Source organism: Felis catus, chromosome A1 (genome assembly GCF_018350175.1).
Source record: "Felis catus isolate Fca126 chromosome A1, F.catus_Fca126_mat1.0, whole genome shotgun sequence".
Lineage (NCBI taxonomy): Eukaryota > Metazoa > Chordata > Mammalia > Carnivora > Felidae > Felis > Felis catus.
This window is the reverse complement of record NC_058368.1, coordinates 63,383,725-63,401,207: the sequence shown is the minus strand read 5'-3', so window position 1 is coordinate 63,401,207 and position 17,483 is coordinate 63,383,725.

Sequence of the window (17,483 nt, the reverse complement as noted above, 5' to 3'; positions counted from 1 at the left end):
GTGTCTGCTCCCTCTCCACCCAACTCATCATGACTTCCAGATCTAACTGGTTTCACTTTTATGAGAGCAGACAAGAATTACCCCACTCCTATATCTTGGTCCCCCTCTGGCTAGTTCTTCTTTCTCCAACCATACCTTGACAGGAGAGAGGGGCCTGAATGCCGATGTGTTAATTTATAATAAATGAAATATTCTGCAAATTGCTATGTACATATATATTTAAAGTATATTTATTTTTGAGAGAGTGAAAGAGTGTGTGAGCAGGGAAGGGGCAGAGAGAGAGGGAGAGAGAATTCCAAGCAGGCTCCATGCTGTCAGAGCAGTTGACATGGGGCTTAAACCCATGAACTGTGAGATCATGAGCTGAACTGAAATCAAAAGTCAGGTGCTTAAGTGATTCAGCTACCCAGGCACCCCTGAAAATTGCTATTTAAAAGTAAGATGGAGTAAAAAAATGCAGTTCAAGCTTGGGACATTCAGATATTGGTAACACCCTTAGTAATAATGGGAGAAACTGATATGAAGTTAAATGAGGGTTTGGGTAAGAAAATATAATAAATCATAATGTTTGGTCTGTTCTACTAAAACTTTTATTTCTGTATTGAAAACTAGCTTATACGTGGTGGGTAGATGGAAGAAGGATGTCTTTATAATGCATCAATCACATAGGTTGGTCCATGTATGATTTGCCTCAGCATATTAATGTTTTACACCAAAACTGACACATATCAAGTGTGTTTCACACATGAAAGGATAGTAGCTGAATGCAAAATACATGAACATAGTGGCTGCAGAGGATAGAGTCCTGTACATGATGTTTATCATCCTATATTCTTCCTCTTGACTAAGTGTGGCCACATGCTTTGTCCTAGGAGTTCCTATCTTGCAATTCCCCCCAATGTTTGTACATTTTGATCTTGTTTCTACAACTCAGCAGCCTTAACTCCTTCTTACATTCCCTCTATCAATGTACTTTCACTTAGTATTTCTTTATTAGGAATATCAATGTCTTTTTAGCAGAGCTAGCATTTTTATTGATTGTTTTTGTTTTGTTAGCATTCTTGTTATGAATTGCATAGATTGTGAGTGGTCTGCCCATAACCCCATTTTTTGGCATAATCTTTGGTTATTTTTCATATATGGTTTACAGGAAGTGAGTTTTATTTTTTAGGAGTGTATATATTGCCTTGTAGCACAAACTATAGTTTGTAAATGCAACATAACCTGAATAGAGGGAAGTGGAGTCTGTTGGTGATCTTGCTGTTGCATTTGGTTTGTGTTCTGTTTTCTTCAATTAGGAAAAAAAAGCCAAACACTTAGGTTATGTTTTTCCTTATTATTCCTGATAAGGCCCAGTTTAGTGCTGTGTATTATATGCCCTCATATTATTTCTTGTTCATCTGTCTTCTGAGTATAGAGAACTGATAGTCTCACTGTTAGCCCAACCCCCCGCCCCCCCATCCTTTAATTGAGGACAATGGAATGTAAAACTTACTAAATGGTACTTAGTGTGATATAGGTAAAATGATTTGATGTGACAATTGACATATCTTCTCCTTTGTAGATTTAGTAGTAATTTGTTCAGTTTGATTAGGTCTAATATGTTAATACACCAAAGCAAATAAGCAGACAAACTGGGCATCCCTCATTCCACATGGCTAGGTTGGCATATCCTTTCTGCCCCTGCAAGGAGAGGGATGGCTGTGTATTTCAGAATGAATCAATACTAGCCAACATGTCTACACTAGAACAAGCATATGGGTATAATATTGCTCTATAGCATTCTACTGTCCAATTATCTAAGCTCCCTGCTTCCCATGATTCTTATCCGTGTTACAAGGAGCAAAGCCAATCCCTTAGTTTTGCAACCTATAGCTTACTTTTCTGCTCCCTTCTTATATGAACAATTAGAAGAGCAACTTTATAAGAAGCTCAAGATGACCAGTAAAAATTGACCAGGGGTCATTTGAAGTGACAGCTTCTCTTTCTCTAGAAACTGTCAAACCGAAGTAGTGAAATAATTGGAGGCAATGGATTGACTCTAGGGGATTTGTCTGTCTAGCATTTCTAAATTCCATTTCTTGGCCGAAATCCCCTGTCCACTGCTGACCCTACTGATCTGTGGCAGCAGCAGCAAAGGGTAGAGTGATCTCAGGGGCATCAACTACATTGTGAAGTCTCAGACCACTACTGTCTGCCAAAGCTTCTAGTTTGTCATGAGGTATGTTGAGGTTCAGAGTGACACATCTCCTTTTGTTTATGGTGGTTGAGATGGTTGCTTTCATATTTGGTAAACCAAAAATGGTAAGAGCAAACCCACATGGTTTGGAGCTGAACAAGAAGGTCATTAACTAAGATTTAGACCAAAGCTGTTAGCAGACAAGCCAATACTGAATATAGATTTAAAATTCATTTTTATTCATTAGGAGTCCTGCATTTACTATTATTTTTATAAACAAAGATTTATAGCTGCTTAGGTATGTAATATTTTCATGCAGCTTTAGTGAAATTATGTTTGCTGCTGTGTGAAATTCTTCCTGGTATTCTAAAATTAAAACCATTCTTTGGCAATTTTCACATCCTCCCCTCCCCCAGAGAGCCATTCTAATATGGTTTTTTTTTTTTTCTCATTTAATGAAGCCAATTGCAATTTAGGGAAGATTTATTCTAATTAAGTAGGGTGTCATGGATTCCTTAAAAAAGACTTTAGGTCTTTAGGTCTGACAGTAGGAAAAGAAGATTGGCCCCCTTCCTTTTTGGTAGCTATGGAGCACATGAAACTGTTTGAACTTTTTTTTTTTTTTTTTTTCACTTATTTTTGAGAGACAGAGTGTGAGTGGGGGAGGGGCAGACAGAGAGTGGGGGACAAAGGATCTGAAGTGGGTTCTGCACTGACAGCAGCAAGCCCGATGCAGGGCTTGAACTCATGAACAGTGACATCATGACCTAAGCTGAAGTTGGATGCTCAACCAACTGAGCCACCCAGGTACCCCAAAGCTGTCTGAACTTCTTTGTTTCATCAAAAAGATTTAGCTTTCTCACCCCATTGCCTTATGCTTCTGGGGGTAAAATCTCCTCTTTAATTAACCCCATGGATCTTTGTGTGTGGACAAAAAACTTCCTGATATTCTCTGTTTGCTGGTAATGGAAAATCATACCTATGTTATGAATGATGGGATTAGAGTACATTCCCCAGAAGGGGCTAGACCAGGGTTACATGGTCTACCCTAACTGAAAACCAGAGTTGAAGGTTGTTGCTCTGTTCCTGCCTTTGAAAGTATCCATTGTCATACTCAATAATTCTTCTTGAAGACTTAGCATGGCCATAGGAGTTTTGCAAGTAAGCAAATGATCTCTGTCTCTATCTCTGTGTTTCTTTGAATATATATGAATGCATGAGTGCAGGTGCATATGTATGTCTACTGGCTTGGCACCAAGGAAACTGAGCATGGCTCCCTGGTGAATTTTTCTCTAATGCCATTTTCATTGTACCTTCCTTTCTCCTCTTTAAGAGTTTAGAGCAGTTCCCAATGGGCCATCCCATTTCTGTCTCTCAGGGCATCCAGGATTTTCCCCCATCGTGTTTCCTGAAAAAATTTTCCTTGCCCTCAATTCATCCTGAAGAAACCTATTATACATTTTGGGACTTACTTTTATGTTTAATTTAGCACTTTAACGAACAAATTCTTATATTCTTTGATTCTCTATTTCACAGTGAGTTTTAACTAAACCAAAGATTTTTGAGTACTGGGATTCTGCCATGTTCTTCTTTTATATTCTCTAAGGAACTTAACCACTTACTTTCAAGCACATAATATGCCCTTGATAATAACTACTTAGAGAACTGAAATGAATGATATTAATCTCTTTGAATGTGATCAGCTTGTGCTATTGCTATAATTCAATTAATCACCTGCCTCTCTCTTCTATTACCACCAAACCAGTAAATCATATTCATCCACATACACACACTCATGTATGTGTTTGCACACATACATGCACAACACAGAACCAGTAGTCTACTGGAGGATTAATTTTAAGTGGTTTGAGATCTTACGCAAAATAAAAGGAAGTAATTCATTGTAATCTCCACTCAGCCCCCTTCTAATCATGGGAGACTACCACAGACAGTTGCAAATATTCTGCTCTCTCAATCCCGGGCAAGGCTCTGTTGTTCAAACATTTCCTTCTGTTCAAATGGCTGCTCAGCCATATATGAACAGTATAATCCTGGGCAAGTTATGGAACCTTTTTGAACCTTAATTTCATACTTGTAAAAGGAGAAAAATCATGTCTTCCTTTCAAGGCCACTTTTGGGATCAGCAATAATGCCTATACTCATCACCATTTATTGAGATTACTATGTTCCTGGCAGTGTGCTCTGTCCATAAATTTCTCCTTTAATTGTTACAACATCTTTGGCATATACTAGATTCTCAGTAACAGTGACTATTATATTTTATACCTTGGCTTAAATGTACATTGAGTCAGACTGAAGTTTGCCAAAGACTCGTTTTTCATTTCCCAGGATTGGCAGAAAGATTTGATGAAGTCAGGCTACTACCAGGTGCCTATGGCCCAAGGCCAGTGTAATGGTTGCTCTGAGTGGAGGTCAAATGCTAGGACCTGCCATCCCATCCCCATAATAGCCCTCGGGCCAGAGAAGCTTGCTCTCACAACAAAATTTGGCTTAGGAAACAAGAAGGTACTGCCCCAAATTGCTTGTAAGCTGAGTCACACTACACATCAGTAGAAAGCAGCAAATCAATTGCATTAAGCACAAAAGAAACTCACTTATGTAAACTGAGGTATGACACTTCAAGGATAGTGAAGTGTAAAATCCGAGTCTTGTGAGTCCTTGTTTCCTCTGAGCTAAACGCTAGAATGAAGTTTAGCTTTCAACAGGAGGGATTTTGATTAAACTCTAGGAATTGTTTCTTTGATTGTAAAGGTTTTGAGCTGTTAGAGCACATAAACATCAAAATTATCAAGAACATGTCTAGCAGTTTTAACTTTCCTGCACAGATTTTCAGGGCACTTCTAAGAAGAAGAGAAATGACTTGGATGACCTCAAACAGTTAACTCCCCAGGACAGTAATTCCTTCCTCTCTCTCTCTCTTTTTTAAAAAAATATTTATTTATTTTGAGAGAGAGAGTGCACACTCACTTGGGGGAGGGGCAGAGAGAGAGAGGGAGAAAAAGAATCCCAAGCAGCCCCTGTGCTGTCAACACAAAGCCTGACATGGGGCTTGATCTCATGACCACGAGATCATGACCTGAGCTGAAATCAAAAGTTGGATGCTAAACCCACTGAGCCTCTCCCTTTCTTGCTAAAGCAAAAGTATATTTTAAATTATATTTCTTTCCCCCTTTCATCCAGTTACACATTAGTCTTTTGGAGATGGGTCTGGAGATTAGTGTTTTTGAAAAATTTTGCAAATGATTCCATTGTGCAGCCAGGGTTGGGACAACTCCTTGGACAGAACAAATCCCAGAGACTGCAATCTTGCAATTTTGTGATAAAATCACACTCCTGTGATGGGGTTCAATACACTAATGTCCTGTTTACTGCCACCTTGTGGTTGCACCTTCCATTATGACCTGCAGAGTCCTGGCTGGTGTGACTGGAGGAAAATTCTCTCCCCATCAGTCTTACAATGATTTTATAAAGTTCCTAAATGGAGTGATCTTAATCTTAGTTTCTTACAGAGTCTCTGTTACATCTCCCTTTAATTTCTTACTGCAATCTCTCCTGAGAAAATCAAGGCCAGGTGTAGAGTTTTTTCTATTATAGTATCCTGCTAGAAGATTCTCTTTACTCATAGTTGAGAACAGTTACTGAGATAATAATCAAAGGCATTTTTTTATGTGCCATATTCATTACCACCCTTGTTATACAGGTAATGCCAATGAAGCCCAGAGAAGTTAACTTGTCTAAAGTCACACACCTTTTGAGTGACAATGCTTGTTTCAAAGTTAAGATCACCTGCCTTTCAAGCTCATGTTCATGGTAGTGGCACCCAGCCAAACGGGAACTAAATACTGGTGGCAAGGTGGCTAGCAAGATAAAAGTAGGGCTCTAGTCCTAGAAAGGGCTCTGGGAATACTTTTCTTTTTTGTTTTTTGTTTTTTAATTTTATTTTAGAGAGAGAGTGTGCAAGCAGGGAAGAGAGGTGGGGAGAGAGAGAGAGGGAGGGAGGGAGGGAGAGAGATAGAGAGAGAGAGAAAAAATGAATGAATCCCAAGCAGGTTCCACACTCAGCGCTTGATGCCGAGACCCTGGGATCATGACCTGAGCTGAAATCAAGAGTTGGGTGCTCAACTGACTGAGTTACCCAGGCGCCCCAAAGGGATACTTTTTTTAAACCCAACATGGAACTCAAGAATACCCTTATATTTACAGGGTAACAGCCTGAGATTGAGGATCGGGATAAAGGGAGATGATGAGACAACTCAGAAAAGCAGTCAAAATCACTGGATGTAAAAGGCTTTTATCAGGGTTCTCCTCAGCATTGGGGAGGAAGAGAAATCAAAATATCAAGAATTTGTTCAGAGTGGTTGGGCTTTCAGTGCACGCACAGCCCCACAAGTCTAAGTGGGAGGGGGTTGTTTGCATTTTATGAGCACTTGCTCATGTTCCAGGCAGCACAGTAAGCAAGTAGCATGCATTTTAAAATTCCATCCTCAGAATAACTTTATGAGATGAATAGCATTCTCATTTCCACTTTAACTACCACCAATATGAAGCTGTATATAACGAATTTACCCACGTTCAGAGATAGTAAACATTACAATGGGATTTAAATCCCGGACTTAAGAGCCTTCATGTTTTGCCTCTACACATTATTGCCCCCTCCTCCACTGCCCTCGGGGCTCCTGTCTCCCCACTCCTTTCTTTTATCATGAGGAGCAGATCAATCAGGAAAACTGAATTCTAGCTATTTTCATTTATTAATCCAACCAAATTAAATTGATAGCAGTGTCAAACATTCAGTATTTATGGAGGCCATTTGATGTGTCTTATTTGGTGGAAGGGTGAAGAAAAGGCTTCTGTCTTTGAGGAAATCCCCCTCCCCCACTCCCTGAGCTGTGGTTACAGACCTGGTAATTTACACACACTCTCTCTCTCTCTCTCTCTCTCTCTTCCTAGAAGTGATCATGTGACACAGCTCAGTAAGGAAATGCTTATGCCTGGGACTTTGAACTGTTGAATCTTAAGAGGCAAAACAACTGGTGAGAAATTTTCCACAGTAGCAATGGAAGCATTGTAAGAGTGGAGTCTTGGGTGCCTATTCGGATTACTGTTAACCAGACAGTATCCTAATCAGGCTGTTCAGTGGTGGGACTTGGGCTACCTCCCCTTTCTAGGTGCTGTCCATTTCTGAGACTCTTTCTCCAGGCCCCCCCCTCTGACCACCTCCCTCAAATTAAGTCTTTGAAATGCTGGATCTCCTTTAGTAATTTCTTTCTTTCTTGTATTTTTGTTGTTGTTGTTAGCTTAAATTTGAGTAGATTTTGCTTGCTACCAAGGACCCATACTGATGTTGACTGCCACACTTCAGAATGACTTATAAACAGACTAATTTTACCCAGGAAATATTCAGATTCTTGGTACATACAGCTATTTTTCCTTAGCTGTTATTATCTTATATTTTGGCTCCTTCATAATTTTGGTCACATTATAGAAAAGGGTTTTTCCTCCCTTCTAATTCACTTACATTGATCTCACTCTCAAATTTTCTTTTTGATCTACTTTTCTGATTTACTCACTTGACTGCTTCTCCAGATTTCTTGCCCAGCCAGGTGGGCCACATATGGAGTCTTTAATACTTCCGTCAGTTTTCTCTCTGGGTGTTCCACACCTCAGCTTCCCTAATCATAACCATGATTGCCTCGTACTTTTACAAGGCACTCGCTTATTTAATTTATTTAGCGTACTGTTCAATTAATGACTTAGTCACAGTCAGCGTAAAGTTTCTGCACTGTTCCAACTTGGAAACAGAAAAGGAGAAGTGTTGCCTTTTTTTAATCTCTGACCTGGCTTCTATCGGAACAGAAAATGAATATTTTAATTCTTTCATCACTGTTGTATCTTTTCTAATGACCTCGCGTTAGGTTTTTATAAATCTTTTCTCCTGCAACAGCACTTCTAGAGCTTGTGGGTATTCATGGACTGTCTTTGGTTATTATGACCCTGATATAAAGGACTACATTAGCTGTTTTTGAATAAAACAAAGTAACAGAGAGGAAAAAATATGCTAGTTAAAATTACAAATAACTTAGCTGCTTTTGCCTCTGAGGAAGTGGCATAATTTTTCTCTGGAGACTTTTGTTTAAAAAAATATTTTAATGGTCTGACCTTGGGAGCTAATGTTTATATGATTTGGAAGGAGACAGCAAAACAGAAGATTGTCTGCAAATAAAATGAAGAGAAATTGAATGGTGGGAGCTGCCAGAAGAAGTAAGCAACAGATGAAGCTTTGCAATATGGTAGAAGGTTGCCCAAGTAGAAGGGTAAACTCTCTCTAGAGATGGTTGAGGGACTGGAAGGGTGGGATATTTAATTTTATGTGCTTTGTTCCAAACCTCCAGTAAAGGATGCCACGTTTCCTTGATTTAATGACTTTCTGAGCATGAATGGGTGATTGCCAACCAAGAGACTTGAGGTCTCAGAGAGGAAATAGGTGCCAATGGGAAATAAATCAGTAATTGACATGGAAAAGCTTCATTTTCCCCTCTGAAGGAGGATAGGGGTTGGAAGTATTTGGGTTGTAATTGTTGCCACACAGCCAACATTTTGGAGAAAGAAACTGAGCAACCAAGGAAGCAGAAAAGGAGACACTAGAACAGCTACAGGGGAGAGAGGCTCAGCCTAATGAACAAAAGCAGAAAGAAGAACTAAAGCTTCTCCTATTTCCCTCCATCTTCTGTAATGTTGAAATGTGGCAGCATCTATTACCACTCAGTAAGTATAGCTCTTAAGTGTGTAACCAAGTGGCATGAACTCTGTTTAGCACCAACTAAAATGAGGTGAGCAGGTTCAAGGTATTTTTCTCTAAGAGCATTAGTCAAAAGCAGAAAATATAAAAGAATATTCAAACATCTAACAGAAATGTAACTAAATATTTTCAGAATGTAAATTTCTTAGCGGGAATGTTTGTGTAACAGAAATTATTTCCTTACAGATGGAAGGATAGGTGAAGAGGCTGTAATCTGCTATTTTACATTCATGTTTATGCTTCCAAATACATGGCTTATATGATTGTAGCCATAAATTCCTAATATATTAGGAATATCTCTTTATGAGTGAGAACAACTTCCAAATTAAAAAAAATGTGATTAAACCCCATGGAAATGAACAATTCCCCAACTAGGATTTCTAATATCTAGACTAGAGAGATATAATGGTTGGGACAGAAGAGGTAAGGGTCTCTTGGAGAATTAGGACAGCTATTTAGGATAAAGGAAAGTAAAGAGGAAGGTGGGGGTAAGGGAGAAGGAAAAGGTTATTGAAAAAAATTAAGAATTACTTTTTACAGCGTTTGAAATAATACATTATTTGCAACTTCTATTTTGGTTGAGATAAATTCTCACCTTTAGGAGGTGCAAGAAATAAAATTTCTATTTGGGAACTAAGAATGGCTACCTTATTCTAAGCTTACTCACTATATTATATAGTAGCTTATCAATAATTATAAAAATCTATGCTATAGTAACAATGTATTGCCACCATCAGAGAAGGTGAGCAACAAGTAGCTCATTGTAGTTTTGAAATAAATATTTTGGTTGAATGTTTCTATATTTGAATATTGGAAGTTTATAATGCAATTCAGAATAAAGCATTCCTCACTTAATTCAGGATTAAAACTTAGATTACAGACTTTCATCATAAGAAAATGTAGTTTTCTGTAGGATAATGGTGGCTATTTAAATCTGAGTCTCCCCTGCATCTTCTCTGAGAAACCATACATATCAAAGATGATAGCAAATAAACCATCCACAATCTACATGGAGAGCATAAGTAGGAGACTGTGCTATTACCAGCTTCAATTGTACGTAAGTAAGGAAGTAAATAAAAACATAGTTAATACCATAAATGCCATGTCCATGGCCAACAGTGAAGTGGGGAGTTAGATATTGAATGAAAAAGTTGGCAGAGGCCTGATAAACTCTCCCCCAGAGTTACTTGTGTATCTTTCTAAAACAGGGCATTTAGATATTAGCAACATAACATTTTATCCCTAATATAGATTGCCATGCTAACTGGGGGCTTGGTGAAAGAAAAAAAATAAACTTTAGGCATGAAATCATTAATTTGCATGAACTGAAAACTGTTCATCACATTCAACATGTCATTTTGCTCCCTGTTCCTTGTTTAAAAAAATACAAAAAATACACACAAACATTTCTCATTAATTAAAACATTAAAAGTCAATATAATGAAAAAACATAAAACTGGATAGAACCACCAAAAGGGACCAGATAAAAATCCTTTTGTAAATTTAACATCACTGAACAATATGGGAAGTGAGTGTGAATCTAGAATGGATTAGGAGTTAAAAAAAAACAAACCCAGCTTTATTGAAGTATACTTGACAAATGTATATATTTGTGTAATGATTTAATATACATATACACTATGAAATGATTATAATAAAATTAACACATCTATCATCTCCCACAGCTACCATTTGTGTGTGTGTGTGTGGGAGAACACTTAAGATCTACTCTCTCAACAATTTCAATTGTAAAACATGGCATCAACTATAGTCACTATGTTGTAAGTTAGATCCCCAGAACTTATTCACCTTATAACTAAAACTTACAACTTGTACGTTATGTAACTTATAACTTATAACTAACCCTTTGACCAGCATTTCCATTTCCTCCAGCTCCAAGTCTCTGGTAACCACCATTCTACTCTCTGAGTTTGACATTTTTACATTCCATGTATAAGTGAGATCATATGGTATTTGTCTTTCTGCATCTGGCTTATTTCGCTTAGCGTAATGTCCTCCAGGTCCATCCAGATTGTTGCAAATGGCAAAGGACCCTCCCCCAACTTTTAATATTTATTTTTGAGAGAAAACACAAGCAGGGGAGGGGTAGAGAGAGAGAGGGAGATAGAGGATCCGAAGTGGGCTCTGTGCTGACAGCAGAGAGCCCAATGTGGGGCTTGAACTCATGAAATAAGAGATCATGACCTGAGCCATCCAGGCACCCCTCCCCCCTTTTAATCACTGAATAATATTGTCTTGTGAGGAGGCCTTTTAATGGGATAGCTACAGGTGAGGGCTTCCAAAGTTGGTGCCCAGTTTCGCATCCCTGCTACTGAAAGGTAGGCAACTGTAAGGCCTGAAAATGGAGGACCATACTTCTAGTTGACATTAATATAACTTCTGTCCTGTGTAAGACAAAACCTGTTTGTTGGTTTTTAGGTAAAAGCAGTTGTTTGCTTCCTCACTGGTGACAGGCTCACTGATTCTCTCTCAGGTTTCTTGAACAAGAAACCTAGGTGGTTTTTCTGCTCACAAGCCTGCCCTTCTCAGTCTAAAAGGTCTTGTCCCTCTGGGCTGCAGCTGTGACTTCTTCTGAGGATGCATTTCCAAAGTCCAACTCTCACCCCCACCCCATTGCCCATTATCCCATACCATTTCAGGTGACTTTTCCCATATGCGGTTTGGACTGGACTTACTCTCATACTTTGATTACATTACTATTTCCTGTTTACTTATCTTCAACTAGACTGTGAGATCAACTTGTTCACCTTCATGAACTCAGTGTCTATTGTGCTGCCTGATACATTGGATACGCTCAATAATATTTGCTAAGGGAATACTTTTGTTCTTCTCTCTGAGAGAAGAATTTGAGTATAAATAATTAAAACTTTCAGGGACGTATACTAAAATATGCCTACAGTTGTGATTGCTCTTTCAAATACCTTGTTCACATGAATGAATGGAATAGCCTTTTATGCTGCTCTCAGTGAGAGTTATTGCACTTGTATTATTTAGTCAGTTTAGGCAATAGCACTCAATTGCAAGGAGAAATAACTGGAACTATTCTTTGCAAATTATACCTCAGTGTACATGGATTAGACAAATTGGTTTTGAAGAGATCATACTACTTTCTCAATATCTGACATCTAAGCTGGCATTTTTATACATGTTGTGGCTACCAGCATAGTCTGGAACTTTACAGACTCCTACAGAAATAGTTTTTTTAAATTATGAACAGGTAACATCCCTTCTTGTTATGTGGTCCAATCTCCAGCACACATTGCAGCTACTTTAAACTTCCCGGCATAGAGGTGATCATGTCGCTCTTCTAACTAAGAACCTACAGTGAAGTGATTCTTCGCTGCATGCCCATCCCATTGACAGCAAATAAAATTATCCAACCTACTTTACATTTTTTATCCTTCCTTCTTTTTAATCAACTTTTTATTGAGGTGAAATTCACATGACATAGCATTAACCATTTTAAACTGAATGTTCAGTGGCATTTAGTACACTCAAAATGGTGTGCAACCACTTCTCTTCTAGTTCCAAACAAAACATTTTTCTTACTCCAAAAGGACACTCCATACCAATTAAGCAGTTACTTCATATCCCTGATTTCTTCCAGCCCTTGGCAACCATCAGTCTACTTTCTGTCTCTATGGGTTTAATTCTTGTAAACATATATATGGAAAAAATTAATAAATGACCTTTTGTGTCTAGCTTCTTTCACTTAGCACAGTGGTTATGGGCTTTATCAGTGTTATAGCATGTATCAGTACTTCATTTCTTTTCACGTCCAATTAATGTTTCATTGCATGGATATGCTATGTCTTGTTTATCCATTTACCTGGTGATGGACATTTGGATTCTTTTGGGAGTTATGCATAATGATGTTAGTCTTTCTTTTTTAATTTAATTTTTTAATCTTTATTTATTTTTGAGAGGGAGAGAGAGAGAGTGTGAGGGGAGGAGTAACAGAGAAAGAAGGAGACACAGAATCCAAAGCAGGCTCCAGGCTCTGAGGTATCAGCACAGAGCTTGACGCAGGGCTTGAACTCACGGGTTGTGAAATTGTGACCTGAGCCAAAGTTGGACACTTAACCGACTAAGCCACCCAGGATGATGCTAGTCTTTCTTAAACTCTTGTATCTCTCCTCCACTTCTTAGCTTAGCCAAGTTAATAGAAATAAATTGTCTTTTCTCTGAACTTCCATAATGTTTCTATGGTACTAATTCATAATTCACTTATTTATTTATCCAAATAATTATCTGCACATGCAAACATTAAAAAAAATTACTGAGCACCTGTTCTGTGAAGTACTAAATCTTTTTCAAAGCCAGTCATACATTATGTATTTGTGAAGATGTCTTCTTTGCCCTACGGGTGTTACTTCTGAATACATAGGAACATCATCTCACTTGATGTCTCCACCCCTCACTGGTCTCAGCTCAGCAAATTGTGTGAATTAACAAATGTACAAGTGAAATTATTTTCTTAACAATCTACCACTGTCAATGTAAACAACTGCCTTTAAATCCTTGGCCCTCGAAGATCTTCCACTGACATGAAGGACTGATCTCATCTGAGGCTGGTCAAGTTTATAGCAGTGCACTTTCCCCAACCTTACCAAATTTACTACACTGTCTCTCCTTTGGCCCATGGCCTCCTACTCATCCTTTCTTTGTAAATGTGATTTTCAGTTTCTCCAGGGTAGGAATTGTTGCAGCAAGATAACCATCAGCTATTTCCTGGCAGCAAAACCAAAGAATGCAGGATTACTTCAACTTACTTGCCTATAGATTTTATATAAATGATTTTGCCAGAGTCATTTGAAATTTTAGTAAAGTCAGTAGAACAAAATGCCAATATAAGAAGTGGTTCATACACCTTTAAGTATTTCCCAAATATCCCTATGTAAAGACTAGAAGGGGTAGGATAGTTTTGTTATTGTGTGTGTGTGTGTGGGGGGGGGGGTGTTCATATGCTTCTTTTACCTTTTTCATGGTAAATGGTTTTTCAACAATTTTTTCTAAGTAGTCTTGAAACAATGCAAATATGGGATTGATAGCTTCCAATATAACATCTGACATTTTAATCACATCCCACATTGAATAAAGACACGTTGTTCGCTCTTTTCTAGGTTTTTGAATGTTTTGAATTGATAGGTTTTGATTACCTATTTTCTCCAAGCTACAAAATAGTCCTCAGATAGGAAATTTCTTAAATACTCCTTGCTATACACTACTGGTAAAATAAAAAAATCTATTTTTTTTTTTTAAAATGAGAAGAACTAGGGGTGGCAGGTATTCAGAAAATCAGTACTCTTAGCATGCTGAAAAATAAGGCACAAGAGCTAGGATTTATTTAAATACTACATTCAATTTAATTTAAAGTAAAATCCTGATAGCAGCATTCCTAATTAGGCGGATATTTTCAGTTTCTCCTGCTTCCTAGCACAAGGTCTCACTCACTTGCTGATTTTAAGCAATGCATTAGATGGCAGTGTTCACGTAGTTTCCAATGGCACTTACTGCAATCATTTTATTGCACAGACCCAAAACACACCTTCATTTTGGATTTTATACTACTCCAGTCTCTAAAGCTGCTCTTTTCCTGGACTCCCTTTATACCTTTGGTTCAACTAGGAGAAAAACATTTACCAGAATGTTAGTAATTGTGGACATCCCATGACAGATATAAAAGCATGTTCTATGTCTTTTTGAATCCTTATGTCTACTTAAGCAATAAGAAAATATGGCAGATCATACCTGTCTCTTACTCATGGGTATTTAAGATTCACAGAAATACACACTGTTGTCATTTGCTACTACAAAACTCACCATGCTCACTTAAAAGTAAAGGCATGTCTTTGTTATTAAGAAATGTATAAGGCTTGCACGCTTTATTAAAAATTATTCCTAATTTAAAAGTCTTATTCAATTTCACTGTTTTCTTCCTTATTCTTTTCTCTTTTGTGTTTTTACTGACTTTGACCCTTTGGCTTTTGATAATAAAGCCCTTATTCTAACCCTCCTTGTGCTTCTATTTATTTTTATCCTCAAATCCAATAAGGATACTTTCCCAGGTCCAAGCCTGATTAACTTGCTTGGAGTACAGTCCATTTGGCACATGGACCAGATGCCAAATAACTTAATAGGTCTTAGATGCCATCAGGGAAATATCTCAAAGACCTAAATCAAGATGCCTTTTAGCATTAAGGCATAGCTTTCTTTTAGAAATTTAGCTTAAAAAACAAATCTCCAAGTCACTGTTTTCCTCCAAATAGCTGAATGGTCTGCCTTCTCCAATTTCTACCACCCAGCAAAACCTGTTTTCTAGTTTTCCAGAAACACTGGGACCTCTTGACCTGGGAAGGTATAATGCCATATGTTAAATCCACTTAGACTAAATTTAGAAGCATCTTTCTCCCTACCCCAAGTGAGATCAAGCAGTCTGCATGGAGAGGATAGGCAGGACTTCCAGAGCTAAGGGTTTAGAGGTCAGAGGAATAAAGAGAGCTTTGTAATACCTGAGATTTAACCCTTCTTATTCTTTCCAGAAACATCAGAGATTTTGATTATCCCTAATGATAATAAATATTCACATGGAATAACATCTTTTTGGAAGGTGGAACTCTCAAAGTATATTTGTTAAATGACTACCATGTGACAGTGAATAATAATGCATATCTGGTTATAGTTGTGAAGTTTTCTCATATAATGATAGATAGATTTCTTACCTATTTCATAGATGAGGAAAGTAAGAATCAGAGAGGTACTTACTGTCCAATATAGAGAACTAATATAACTTTTAACTCCTGGTCTAGCCTTCTTTTCATTAAACTGAAAGCTCAACCAAATCCAATGTAACTTTTTTTTTTTTTCTGTATAACAATCTGGATTATGTATGTCCTATGTAAACACTGGCTCAAATTTCTCTTGACTTACTAGTTCAGGGCAAGGCTAGAGGTTATGGTTTCCTTTGGTCAGGAAACCATTATGGGGAATAGTTAGCAAGGCCCACTAATAGCTTCTTAGTAAACTGCCATTTTACTCCCAAATTAATCTGAATACCTTTAGAAGTCATTTTACTCTAGATTAAGGATTTTTGAAAGGATGGGCAGTGTTTTAGAGAATCATCTCTTAAAGGAAGCCTGAAGCAGAGAAATTCTTTTAAAGTGAGAGTTTCCATGAAAAAAAAAAAAAAGAAAATTTATGAAGTTGCGATAGACTACATTTGTTTTTTAATACCCACCATATGTCTGGTTTTATTCAGGGACTAGAGGAGTGGGTTAGTGCTTATTTTCACAGATTATATAAATAACAGTCTTGCTTATTTCTCCTAGGTGAAAACATTTTGGATTATACCAAATAAAATGCTGGGGAAAATTCCAACCATCCCTAATTATTAATAAACACAGTTCACTAACAGGTCTTTGGTTAGTGTCTATGCTACTTGGGGCTGTGAGATTTTAGAGCGTGGATTGTTTTACAACCAGAGATGAAGGTGATTGATTGCTTTCAGGGGTTTCAATATTAATATCTCCATTTCCTGTTGTCCTTTTTCTCCCTTTGATTTTTTTCAGGCTTTGCTGAGTGACCCATAAATGAAAACTGAGGTTTAAAATAAGGGTCCAACAGCATTCTTTGATAGTTTTTCTTTTCTTCTCTTTCTTTGTTTTTTTTCCCTGCATCTATTCCCCATTAGGACACCAAACACCAACTTCCCCATTCTCCTTTCCCTGCATCCCAGTGGCAGAAGCACAAATAGACCTTGCCTGGTTGAGTGCCCAGAGGGAAGGAAGGCACTAACATTTGTGGAGTGCTCTCATGTCCAGGCACTGTGCTAACCTGTTACATATGTGGTGGTATAATATTTCAAAGTGCTAATTGTCCGGTATAACCGCCAATTCTCCCCAGCTTGGCAGCTAAATGGAAAAGCAACATGGCCGTGGGGACGATTTACAGTGGGGAACAAAGTTCTTTAGCTTTTAAGTTCAAAGGGCACCATCTGGGTATGAGAAAGGAAATTTTTTGAAAAGGAATGCAGTCAGGGAGAACAGGTTTTTCTTCCTAATTTGAAACTAAAGAGATAAAGGAGCCTGGAGCTGGCAACCAAGTCATCTCCAAAGTTGTCCAGGGCCAAAAAACAGTGGACTTGATGTTACTTTTTACTTTTCTTCCTTGAAAATGTGTTTGCTGCTGCTTTGTTCAGAGGCCACCCAGAATCAGCAGTTTGGCAAAGGGTAACAGATTGAAGTTACTTCTTTGGGATTTGTAACAAAAAGGGAACAATGGAGTACAATGGACATTGACTGAAGAATTGATTAAAAATTTTAGATGAAGTGTTTACAGATATGCTGTTAGGTAGTGAACGTAAATCTTCTATTCTTATCTGTGAGTTAATAACAAACGGGTCTTGTCTCAACCCTACCCTTCTTGATCTTTCTGCTTTTTATTTCAGAAGGCTCACAGGCTTTT